We start from the raw sequence: 12,202 nt of genomic DNA on the forward strand, positions 1-12,202 counted from the left end.
CTGGTAAGTGCCAGGTAATACAGTCAGCCATCAGAGTCGCAAGAAGGACACAATGGGCTTTAGGGACTCACGGGGAAAGGGTGGGAAGGGAGAGATAAAAGACTACAAGTTGGGTTCAGTGTATACTGCTTGGGAGACGGGCGCACCAAAATCTCACAAATCACCGCTAGAGAACTTATCCTGTAAGTAAATGCCACCTGTTCCCCAAAAACCTATGGAATTTTTTTAAGATGTTAGGGAGTCACTGAGTAGGACGCTATCTCCACACTAAAGGTGCAAAGAGGCGTTTACTGGCCGAGTGACTGAGGGTAACCACAAAAGTAAAAGCTACCAAGGGTCATCCAGAGACTGAGATGGAGGAGCCAAGGTAGAAGGATGAAGACACCTGTGCATGCAGAGGTACGTGGGGGCACGGCGGGAAGGAGATACTGACAGGTGAGAGGCTTCTCCGGGAGAGGCCCTTACAGCCAATAGAGACGTCCTGGGGAGAGACAGCAAGGGAGCCCCATGGGCAGGGCTGAGTTTTACATGGATGAGTTGCTGTGGTATGGAGGATGATTCTACGGTGGGCATGAGTGAAGGGAGGGAATCAAATTGAAAGCCCCTCTGTCCATGCATTGGGCAGTAATTATTGATTGTCTCTACTCTGTTATGGGAAAGACGGAGTGCTTGTGCCGTGGATAGAGCAGGAAGCATGAGCCCGTTTCCAGAACTGTGATGAGTTCTACAAAGGAGACACGTGGGGTGTTAGGAGTCCATGAAACAGAGGCACTGCTCAGAGGAAATGCTCTCTGGGGATCCCTCTCTAACTGGAGACCTGCAGCTTTGTGGTCAGTCCACGTGTGGGCTGTGGCAGCAATTGGTCCATAGAGGCAGGGAGGGGTGCTGGGGCCTGGGCAGAATGAACAGCATGGATTCAGAGGACAGCAGACCTGAGGGAGGAGGAAGAGCAAAACAGCAGAGGCAGAACAAGAGTGCAAGAGTGTGTGATGGAGCTGGTCTCTTCTGCAAGAACCAGCGTTTCATGGACCAGGGCACCGTGCAGAGCCATGAGCATGCAAGTCACTGCCCCATCTGAGCACCTGAAGGGGAGTGCTAACCTGCAGGCTCTGTTTGCCCTTGTTCAAGGACGTCCCCTTGGGAATGGATTCCCTAGCCCTGCCAGGTTCATGCGTCCACCAGAAAAGCTGTGAGGGATCCTGGGGCACCCAAGACCATCACAGTGTCATGCCTGCAGGAGGTGCTCAATAAGCAAATTTGGTAAAAGTGCTTATTGTATAAACACGTTAATGTTACTGCTTGGGGAGAAACATGACATTCAAATAGTTTTTCTCATTTATTTGGCTTTTTACGTGTTCTGATCCACAAAATGGCAGTGTTCCTTAGACATAGGCAGAGCAAGGATTCCACAAACACAGAAACAGCAAAGACGAGCACTTCTGTTTCAAAGGCTTGGACAACCTTTCCATTACACCAACCACAATGACATAAAAAATTAAAGGTAAAACCTAATTGAGTTTCCTTGGTCACAAGTGGAAATCTCTAATAACGCTTTCTATGTTCAAACACATGGGGAACTTCACAATGGAAAATATAACACAATTATTTTATCATTACAATTCAAAATCAGGAGAGGTCACGCAGGCCCAAATGAGAACCTACTCAGTAAAGACTCAAACCAGTGAGCACATTGAAACCATTATGTAGAGAACATGGAGGATCACCCTTCCAGGATGTCCTTATTAGTAGTGGAAGCTAAAAATCTATAGAAGATGCTATATATTTGTTGGCTCTGCTAGGTTTCAAGTGTTTTTATTTGTTTTCATTTGATTTGGTCTGGCTCTTGAGAGAGGGTCTTGCTCTGTTGCCCAGGCTGGAGTGCAGTGGTGAAATCTCAGCTCACTGCATCCTCAACCTCCTGGGCTCAAGTGAACCTCCCACCTCAGCCTCCCAAGTAGCTGAGACCACAGGCATGCATTACACATCTGGCTATTTTTTTTTTTTTTTTTATAGAGACAAGGTCTCACTATATTGCCATATTGCCTGGGCTAGACTCAAATTCCTGACTCAAACAATCCTCCTGCCTTGACCTCCCAGTCACCGTGGCTCACATCTGGGATTACACCTATGAGCCACAGCAATTGACCTAGTTTACAAGTCTTTAGTAATTTATTTTTGAAAAAAAAAAAAAAAATGACATTAGGTACTATGATAATTAAAAAACAAATATCTTCATTATACATCATCCTCTCTAAAAGTCAGCAGAGATGATTCCTTCTTCTGTGATCCTGCTACTCCATTCACAAACCACAGCAGAACTGGGACTGTAAGAATCTGCAGGAGAAGCGTCTCAAAAGCAGACATGGGATCTTATTCCTCTTTCTATTCTGATATTTACCTGGTACCTAGCCCATACTCTTCAAGAACTGTGCAAGGTTTGGTTATTACCATATTTAAAAGCTAACAAGTTAGGCTTTGAGATGTGTTTACATTCTCCTTTACAAAAAATGGATCTTTCTATTGTGGATTTATTTATCAAGGATAGATTTTTTTTAATGACTGATATTTTTAAAATGCCTCGTCAGGGTTTATGTGATGATATTTTTTCTCCAAAGACAACAATAATGAGTAATATAAGATAAATCCTAACCTTAAGACTTTTTTTTTTTTGAGACAGAGTCTCACTGTGTCTCCCAGGCTGGAGTGCTGTCATGCCATCTCTGCTCACTGCAAGCTCCGCCTCCTGGGTTCACACCATTCTCCTGCCTCAGCCTCCCGAGTAGCTGGGACTACAGGCGCCTGCCACCACGCCTGGCTAATTTTTTTCTTTTTTCTTTTTTTTTAGTAGAGATGGGGTTTCACCATGTTAGCCAGGATAGTCTTGATCTCCTGACCTCGTGATCTGCCCATATCAGCCTCCCGAAGTGCTGGGATTACAGGCGTGAGCCACTGCGCCCAGCCTAGACATTGTTACATTTACAAAATAAATTCTATTTGAACATGGTTTACTATTTAAAAAAAAAAAAAAACCTTGATTTTCATGAACTAAGCTTTATTTTATGCCAAATCATACCTTCCATTAATATGATATGCTATTATACATCATTTAATCTAAAATTGACAATTACCCTCATTTGAAAAATAGTAATATTTTGTTATTCTTTAAACAAATTTTTTTATCAAAATTAGAACTGACACTGAATACATGACTTTTAGTTTTCAGTGAGTTAAATCATTACATTCATAATGTTGCTTTCGGTACCTTCATACACTTATGTATTGAGCACCTGAAAGCATTTCACAGTTGGCTTGTTACACGGGGCAGGTTAACAACATGTGAGTCTAAAGTAAGAAAAGATCATAAACAGACACTTCTCAAAAGAAGAAATACAAACAGCCAACAAACATATGAAAAAATGTTCATCGTCACTAATGCTCAGAGAAATGCAAATCAAAACCACCATGAGATATCATCTCACACCAGACAGAATGTCTATTATAAAAAGTCAAATAGTAATGGATGCTGGCAAGGCTGCAGAGAAGAGGGAATGCTTACACACTGCTGGGGGAATGTAAGTTAGTTCAGCCACTGTGGAAAGCAGTTTGGAGATTTATCAAATAACTAAAAACAGAGCTACTATTCAAGCCAGAAATCCCAATCATTTTACCAAAAAGACAAGACTCTCCATGTTCATCACAGAATGATTTACAATAGCAAAGATATTGAATTAGCCTAGGTGCCCATCAATGGTGGATTGAGTAAGAAAATATGGTACCTATACATCATGGAATACTACACAGCCTTGAAAAGAATGAAATCATGCTCTTTACAGCAACATGGATGTAGGTGGAGGCCATAATCCTAAAATAATGAATGCAGGACAGAAAACCAAATACCACATGTTGTCACTTGTAAGTGGGAGATAAACATTGAGCACACAGGGACATAAAGCTGAGAACAGCAGACACTGCGGACTTCTAGAGGAGGGAGGAAAGGAGTAGGGGATGGGCTTAAAAACTACGTCTTGGGGACTGTACTCACTGCCGAGGTGACAGGATCATTTGTACCCTAAACCTTAGCATCACGTAATATACCCATGTAACAAACCTACACAACCCCCTGTATCTACAATAAAAGTTGAAATTACATTTTTTTTTAAAGGTAAGCATTATTATTCATTAAAAGAATCTCCTTCTGTGTTTTGGGGCTAGGCTCTTTGTTGCCAGGTTTGATCATGAGGTAAGATGCTATATCACTGATTTCCTAGGGGGTCTGGAATGAACTCATTTTATTACTGTATTTCTGGAATATACAACGTTAAACCTAATTTAACCCACTGTATGTAAAAGGGCCTTTAGCCTACTATTTATTATAAATATTCATGAAAATATATATATAATGGTCTGAAAATTCTCATCATAAAATTCTATATCAGCCTTAAAGATGGAAAACACTATAATTCAGATCCAAAATCATTAGTTGTTTCTCTTTTATTATGTTTTATTTTATTTTATGCACCGTACAATGCCTCTTTTGGGCAATGTATTTCCACAAGATATATGTTCCATACTGCACTAGTAGATTATGCTACTTAATATTGTTTCATGACATTTATTAGAAGGAAAATAATACATGTAAACTAAACATCTTCAGCCTCTGTGCTAACAGAAGCCATACACTCAAGAAGATCTTTCCAACCAAGTAGTTGTTCCTTGTTCCTCTCTCTAAAGGCATTAATTACTTGTATTCACAATGATTTACCTATCGTTTTATTGTAGTCAGAGAAAAACATTTTCAAATGTAAGAAATATGATGTTGTTTCTGTTTGTTTGGGAAAATTATTACACTGGTGAAGTCATAAAAGCTGAAAATGGGCCGGGCGCGGTGGCTCAAGCCTGTAATCCCAGCACTTTGGGAGGCTGAGACGGGCGGATCACGAGGTCAGGAGATCGAGACCATCCTGGCTAACACGGTGAAACCCTGTCTCTAATAAAAAACACAAAAAATTAGCCGGGCGAGGTGGCGGGCGCCTGTAGTCCCAGCTACTCGGGAGGCTGAGACAGGAGAATGGCGGGAACCCAGGAGGCAGAGCTTGCAGTGAGCTGAGATCCGGCCACTGCACTCCAGCCTGGGCAACAGAGCAAGACTCCGTCTCAAAAAAAAAAAAAAAAAAAAAGCTGAAAATGAAATTTCCTAATTCTACACTTAACATATTTCATGGATTTTCCTTAGAAGTAAGGTGTCATTAAAGATTCAGAAATAATTTCAATTATTCATTGCTTTTGAGTTGTGAAATAATCCCAAATTGCTAAATAATTTTTTAAAAATAAAGGATTCAAGTTTCTAACTCTACCCAAAATGGAGTAACTCACTGCAAACTATGGATACCACAAAGTGCAACTAAAAACCACAAACAAAATACAAATATTGATGTATCGAAAATAACAGCAAGCAGACCACAGTGCATTTCTTGTGTTTTTGTTTTGTTTTGTTTTGTGTTTTTCTTTTATCTCCAGCTTTGACCCAAGCATAGGCTGGCTAAGGCAGGTCACTGAACAATACAAATGGACAACAAAATCTTAAGAAGAGACTGTCCTTATCAACAGAGAACTGGAACAATGGGCTTCTCTGAGCTTCCAGAGAATGGGAGAAATTATTTTTCCTCTCTCTCTCCCTCTCGTCTCTCTCTCTCCAGGCCTGCCATGAGGGCTGCCTCAGTTACAGAGTTGCACTACATACAAATCGTAAGAGAAAACCTACCCATTAAAGAGAAGAGCCATAAAAGGAAGCTCCAGTTGTACAAAGATTGAGGAGGATAAAAATCCTTTTTTTTCTATTTATTTTCTCTCCTTGCTTCACCCTGCAGGTAGGACCAGTCAACAGCACTGTGTGCCAAGGACAGTGGCTAAAACTCTGAAAGTATTTCTAAACAACAGAACAAAGGCTTTGAAAGCAAAACTGATACCGAAAAAGGAAAAAAATGAATTAGTCAGAGATCCTCAGAGAAAAAGAACCAATAGGAAAATACATATAAATGTAAAGGTTCAAATAATGAAAAAGAAAGCAAGGAGAGGAGGTCAGAAAAATAAAAAAGAATAAAAGTAAAATAATAAAACGATAGGTCTAAACATATTTCAATAATTAAATTAAGAGATCTAAAGACACTAAAAGACAGAAATTGCTGGGTTGACTTTAAAAAAAAAAACAAGATCCTGTATTCTGCCTTAAGAAAATTCACTTTAACTATAATGGCATAGGTATATTAAAAATAAATGAAAGGACAAATATCCACAATGCAAAAGAAAACTAGAGTGTCTCTATTAATATAAAAACAAATCAAGTTTAGAACAAAGAAGTTACCAGGGATAACACACACACACACACACACACACACACACACACAGGTGAACATACCCAAGATGAACCAGGTACCAATGATGGAAGCACCGAAGCTGCAATAACTTTACTTACAAAGGGAGATCTAGTATTGCAGTCAGAAATCAGTAGTGAACAGGGTGATGTAGGAGTATGTATACTCCCTCATGTTCATTCAAAGAATAAAAGCCATATTCCTTTTAGCCTAGATAATATAAATCACAAAATTGTTCATGAATGTCAGGAGCTCTCTTCACCTGTCATTACTACATCTCCCTCATCATTTGAAGAAAACAAGATTGTATTGGAGGAACAAAGTTCCTGAGAAGAAATTAGTTTAATGGAGAAAATAAAGAAGAATGCTACACCAACCAGGAATACAACTTCTAAAGTGACCAGTAATTTGAGAATAAGAAGTAGATTTGCCAAGCCTAAACCAAATCTTGAGAAGATTTTAGGGACCAACAGGTTTGATGATTATCAGGAAGTTTCCAGTTTCTGTGTAACTAAAGGGGAAGAACTGGAAACTCAAAGAGAAACAGAGAAAAACGCTTCCAAAGCAACAGAACTGGAAGATAAAAACCTCAGACCAGTTACAACGGCAGAGAATAAAGAACAGAGCAAATCAGCATGCGTATGTGGTATCCAAGGGACCAGGATTTCTCAAGAAGTAAACCTAACTGAGATAAATGAAAATCAAGAAGAGAGCTCTCAAGAGGCTCACGTGTTGTCAGTTGCTCCAATTGCTTCCTCTGAGACACGGCCCTGCACACTTGGTTTGGAGAGGGGTCTTGGTGAAAATTCTTTTGAAAAGCCCCAGATAAAGGACTCTAAAGGAGACAAAGTGCTTACACTTCCTGTGCCAGGGTAAACACCAATAAGTATTCCAGAAGTCCAACAAGAAAATGTAATCAGTCCTCAAGACCTAACAGTGAATCCAGTTGCTAATGTACCTCAAGATGGAGAAGATGAACAAGCATTTATTTTAACTCCGGTGGAAATCCCAACCAATCTCCTTTTTCCATTAAATTAATGGGGAGTAGAAGAAATAACTGAAGCCACCGCACAGTTAATGCCAAACCCTTCACTGCCAGTTCCCGTATTGGTCAAATCCGTGAATACTGAAGAAAGGGGTGGCATGAGTATTTGTTTCCCAGCAACTTCAGTTGGTCAAGATGACATGGGTTTATCTATTTTTGAAAGAGGTGATTCTAAAAAGCTTCCTGATAATTTGGATCTTGTATCTAGGAAGAGATTTCATTGCAGGCTTGATGAAAATGACCACGTTCCTCCTGCCAAAAACTGTTCACTCACTTTAAGAGATGATTGTCAAGCATAGACCTCTGAGGTGCACTCAAAGGAATTAACAAATGTTTTTGAGGAAACAGGGCAGTCTCGCAAGGGACAAGGTATTTTTCCTACCTCAGGAAGCACATTGACAACTCCAGAACCTCAAAAAGAGCAAGTTGAACCAACTAGATCCGGAGTACAGGCTCTAGATCTCCTGATACACGCATAGACAAGAATGTGCCTCAGTTACCTCAGAATGAAATGATTGTGTCTGATAAGGAAGAAGTGACGCTGCTCCTAAGTCTGAGCAAATGGACAGCAGAACATCATCTTCAAAAGCCCCACTATCCAGACCTGGCAGAGACCCCTGGGATGTTTTATCTTTCATGTGTTCAAAGAATAGTTTGGAATCTGATGGACCTACTCAGGTCTATAGTAAGAAACGCCTAAAGCCTCTTATACCTGCATTAAGACAGAATCTGAAAAGATCCAATCCATCCAATGAAAGCCAGGAAAAGCAGTAAGAGTCCTCTGATCCGCTTGCATCTCCAAGTGTTATTAATACTCAATCTGAGAATATTAGCAGCTCATCAACTCAGGTTTTTTGTGATCAGCCCTTACTGAAAGAAGGACACAAAAGTGGCAATAAGCAGGCCCCTGAAGGGAAGCCAACCACGGTCTCTGAATATTTCTTCAATGATGTCTTCATTGAAGTGGATGAAACAGAATCAAACAATCTTTTATCTTTTTCTTTTTTAAATTAAGTCTAGGATTTCCAGAGTCAATTACATCAACAAAACAGTATTTATAGCAAAACATGGATATCTATTTTTCTTTAGGTTGATTTTGAATATTTAATGAGCTTGATTTGAAGCTTTTGTAATCAGTGGGAAACATTCCTGAGGTTCCTTTCATTCTGATTGATTTAGCATTTTGCAAATATCAAGCAATTAAGACTGCTTTTTCAGACAGAAATAACAACTCCTGTTTACAATTTGACTCTTCCTGTGCTAAGCACACATGGACATTTGGGAATGCTGTGGATATATGTCTCTGTATGAACTGCATTGCAGACAGATTTGGGGGTTGATTGTATCATATTTAACGTTTAGAAACTTCTTTTGTGAAGATTTTTTTATTTTTATTTTTAGAGGAAGATGAAGGATGAAGCCTTTTCAGTTGCTTCTAAGTACAGTCATTTTTCACAAGATGTTTAAGTCAATGACAGACCACATATATGACAGTGGTCCCATACAATTAAAATGGAGATAAAAAATTCCTATCATCTAGTGACATTATAGCCATCATAACATAGTGTGTTGCTCTTTTATGTTTAGACCCGTTTAGATACACGGATACTTACTATTGCGTTACAACTGCCTACAGTATTCAACACAGTAACACACTATAGAGGTCTGTAGCCAAGGCGTGATAGGCTATACCACGTAGCCTCGGTCTGTAGGGTGTACAGCAGTCTGTACATCTCAGTGTTTGTAAGTACACTCAGCGTTGTTCCACACAAGATCACCTAACAAGACATTTCTTAGAACATATAGTTAAGACTTTATTTATTTTTACATTTTTTATTTAAAAGGATATTCAGTTTTAGCTATTTTCACCCCTCAGATTATAAAGAAGGCATTAACAATTTTACGTTTGTCTCCTTTTTCTCTTTAATTTTAAATATATTTAAAATGATATTTAAAAACATTTAAAATGATATAACCAAAAATGTTTGGCTTTTAGTTATAAAAGGATATGTTTTAGTTATAAAAGGATATGTTTGGAATATCTTTTTTCCTTCAGTTTAGTGTATTGACTTTGTATTGTGAATTTTTCTGTTTTTCTTATTTCTAGGATATTCTCAGGATTTTCATGAGGGTAGGGGAAACTCAACTTTATGAGACAAATTTTCATACAAAATGCAATCTCCTTTGTACACACACAGACATATATTAGTTTTTAAAAAGCCAATTTCTTCATAGATTTTTTTACCATTAAATTCTCAAGAAACACTTAGATCTTTAAGCATGGAACACAATCCTGATGTTAAAAATAGAAAATAAGATTTACCGCATGTTCTCAGTCACAGGTGGGAATTGAACAATGAGAACATTTGGACACAGGGTGGGGAACACATTACACAGCGGGGCCCGACGTGGGGTGGGGGTAGGGGGTGGGGATAGCATTAGAAGAAATACCTAATGTACATGACGAGTTAATGGGTGCAGCACACCAACATGGCACATGTATACATATGTAACAAACCTGCCTGTTGTGCACATGCACCCTAGAATTTAAAGTATAATAATAAAAATAAATAAAAATAAAGTTAGTGATTATCATCAATATGAATTTAAGGTTTTAATTTCAAGATTTGATGATTGACACGTGTAATTCTATGACCTACTCAAGCAGATCTGTAGTGGTTCTCATTAGACTCCTCAAACGGCAAATGTACTCTGATTTTATTTGAAAAGCCTCTTGGATTGATAATATATTATCTCAGGAGTTGGAAATTTTCTGCAAACTATTTTGGGTTTGCAGGCCAGAGGGTCTGTCTGGCAGCTACTCAGCTCTGCAATTTCAGTGTGAAAGAAGCCATAGGCAGTACTTGAATGAAGGACTGTTGCTGGACTGGCCTTCCAGTTTGACCGCTATATTCGACCCCAAATTTTCTTACCCTAAGGTGCTGATGTCTGTATGTATGAGTTATTTGTCACTGAAGTCATGAGTTGTGCCTAAAAGTTAGAACTGTGTTCACTGTATTATGTAATGATCAGTATTTCAATTGGAAAGATATTTTAGAGTCTAGATAATTAAGTTTGTATATTGAAAAAATGGTGGCCAGTTTTTAAATTCCTTAATAGAAGAGAATTATGTCTCAGCAGGTATAACAGTAATGCTAATGTATTGAAACTACTGCTATTAGAGCACTTCTTTCTCATTGTCTTTTAGTGAAATTTATGGCTTATCATTTTGTCAGAGAGGAGGCTATGTAATTCTGAGTGGAAACTGTCTACAAGTAGGCATTTATTTCGTGATTAATATGTCAGAGAAATCATGGTAGTAAATCACATTGCTATTTTAATACCCTGTTTTGTAAGTTTTTAAAACTCATATTCTGAAAAGATTTCATTCTCTTAACATTAGTTTGGGAGTTAGATTGCCATGATTAAACTATTATTTATCCTTGTGTAATAATAATTTTTAACTTTAACAACTGTCTCTTTTTAATATATGATAAGCAAGTTTTATGGAAGATAGAATTTCTTGCTATATAAAGAATACAGGGACTCACTGTATTAGAGAATCAAGTCAGCCAGCTAAATTATCCTACAATTATATCCTTAAACCTAATTTTGGAAAAGAGAAAGTTAATCAGTGTATTTACCTTACACGGTGGCAAGAACTATGTTAGGCCTGATTCATGTAAAGAAGATGTTGCAAAGAATTTATTTCATAAATCTTAAAGAAGATATGATTAATGGTTTTCATCTTTTCTCGACTTTTTCTCCTAAACACTTATGTTTTAGCAAGTGATCAACCTGAGCGTTTGACGCCTAATTGTTGGTAAATGGTTGAGGCATGACAAAAATATTAATATCCATTGTTCACCATCATGTTATTTGAAACAAAAGCGCCCGTGTGTACTCTCTTGCTTGAAGAAGTCTTTGACAAAAAAAAAAATCATGTCATTTATAAATTTCCTTGTTCTAAAGAAAGCAGTTGTATTAGATATATATATGTATATATATAAATTATGTAAATAAGTTATTTTATACAGAAAAAGGATAAAGTAACAAGAAAACATAAGAGTCTTAAATGAGCATACACCTAACAGAGCTCCAAAATACATGAAGGAAAAACTATTAGAACTAAAAGTTAAAAAAAACCCAGATGACACATTTTTAAATATCCAAGTACCTGGAAATCAAAAGCACACTTTGAAATAACCAAGGGGTCAAACAACAGATTGACAGAAATTTTTGAAAAATATTTTTTAAACTGAATGAAATGGTGATATAACATATGAAAATCCTTGCTAAAATAGTGCTTACAGGGAAACTTGAGCATTAAATATTTAATTAGAAAATTAAAAGGTCTAAACTCAATCATATAGTTTCCACTTTAAGAAACGAGAAAAAATAAAGGACATTTCAATGAGGGCTCATGGAGCTGTGAAGCTAAGAGCTATTAACACTATGACCAAGGATTGAAATTCTCTATAGGATCCATAGCACTGAATAGTGCAATATTTTCCTGAGGAAGTATAAGACTTAGCCATTTATAATTATGACATGATAATCCATAATTGTTGATGTGGGAAAGTAAATACATTTCTCAAAGTTTAAGTAGATTTTCTTTTTTTTAAGGAAAAAAGAAATAGACCCACAGTAAGCAGAAGGATTAAATAATAAAGATAAGAACTAAAATCAATAAAATTTGAAACAGAAAAACAATGGAAAAAAATTGATGAAACCAAAAGCTGATTCTTTAAAAAGACCAAGAAGAGGCAGTGACCTAGCAAAAAAG

At 37.7% G+C, this 12,202-nt stretch overlaps 1 non-coding gene and 1 pseudogene across 1 annotated transcript; both read left to right on the top strand.

Moving 5' to 3' along the window:
* Positions 1–7,448: 7,448 nt before the first annotated feature.
* LOC111551026 lies at positions 7,449–8,430 on the top strand (annotated as a pseudogene).
* Positions 8,431–11,818: 3,388 nt separating this feature from the next.
* On the top strand, positions 11,819–11,945 carry LOC111551047. Its single transcript, XR_002734257.1, has one exon. It is a non-coding gene; the product is annotated as a small nucleolar RNA SNORA25 (small nucleolar RNA).
* Positions 11,946–12,202: the final 257 nt, after the last annotated feature.

Source organism: Piliocolobus tephrosceles, chromosome 18 (genome assembly GCF_002776525.5).
Source record: "Piliocolobus tephrosceles isolate RC106 chromosome 18, ASM277652v3, whole genome shotgun sequence".
NCBI classification, from domain to species: Eukaryota; Metazoa; Chordata; class Mammalia; order Primates; family Cercopithecidae; genus Piliocolobus; species Piliocolobus tephrosceles.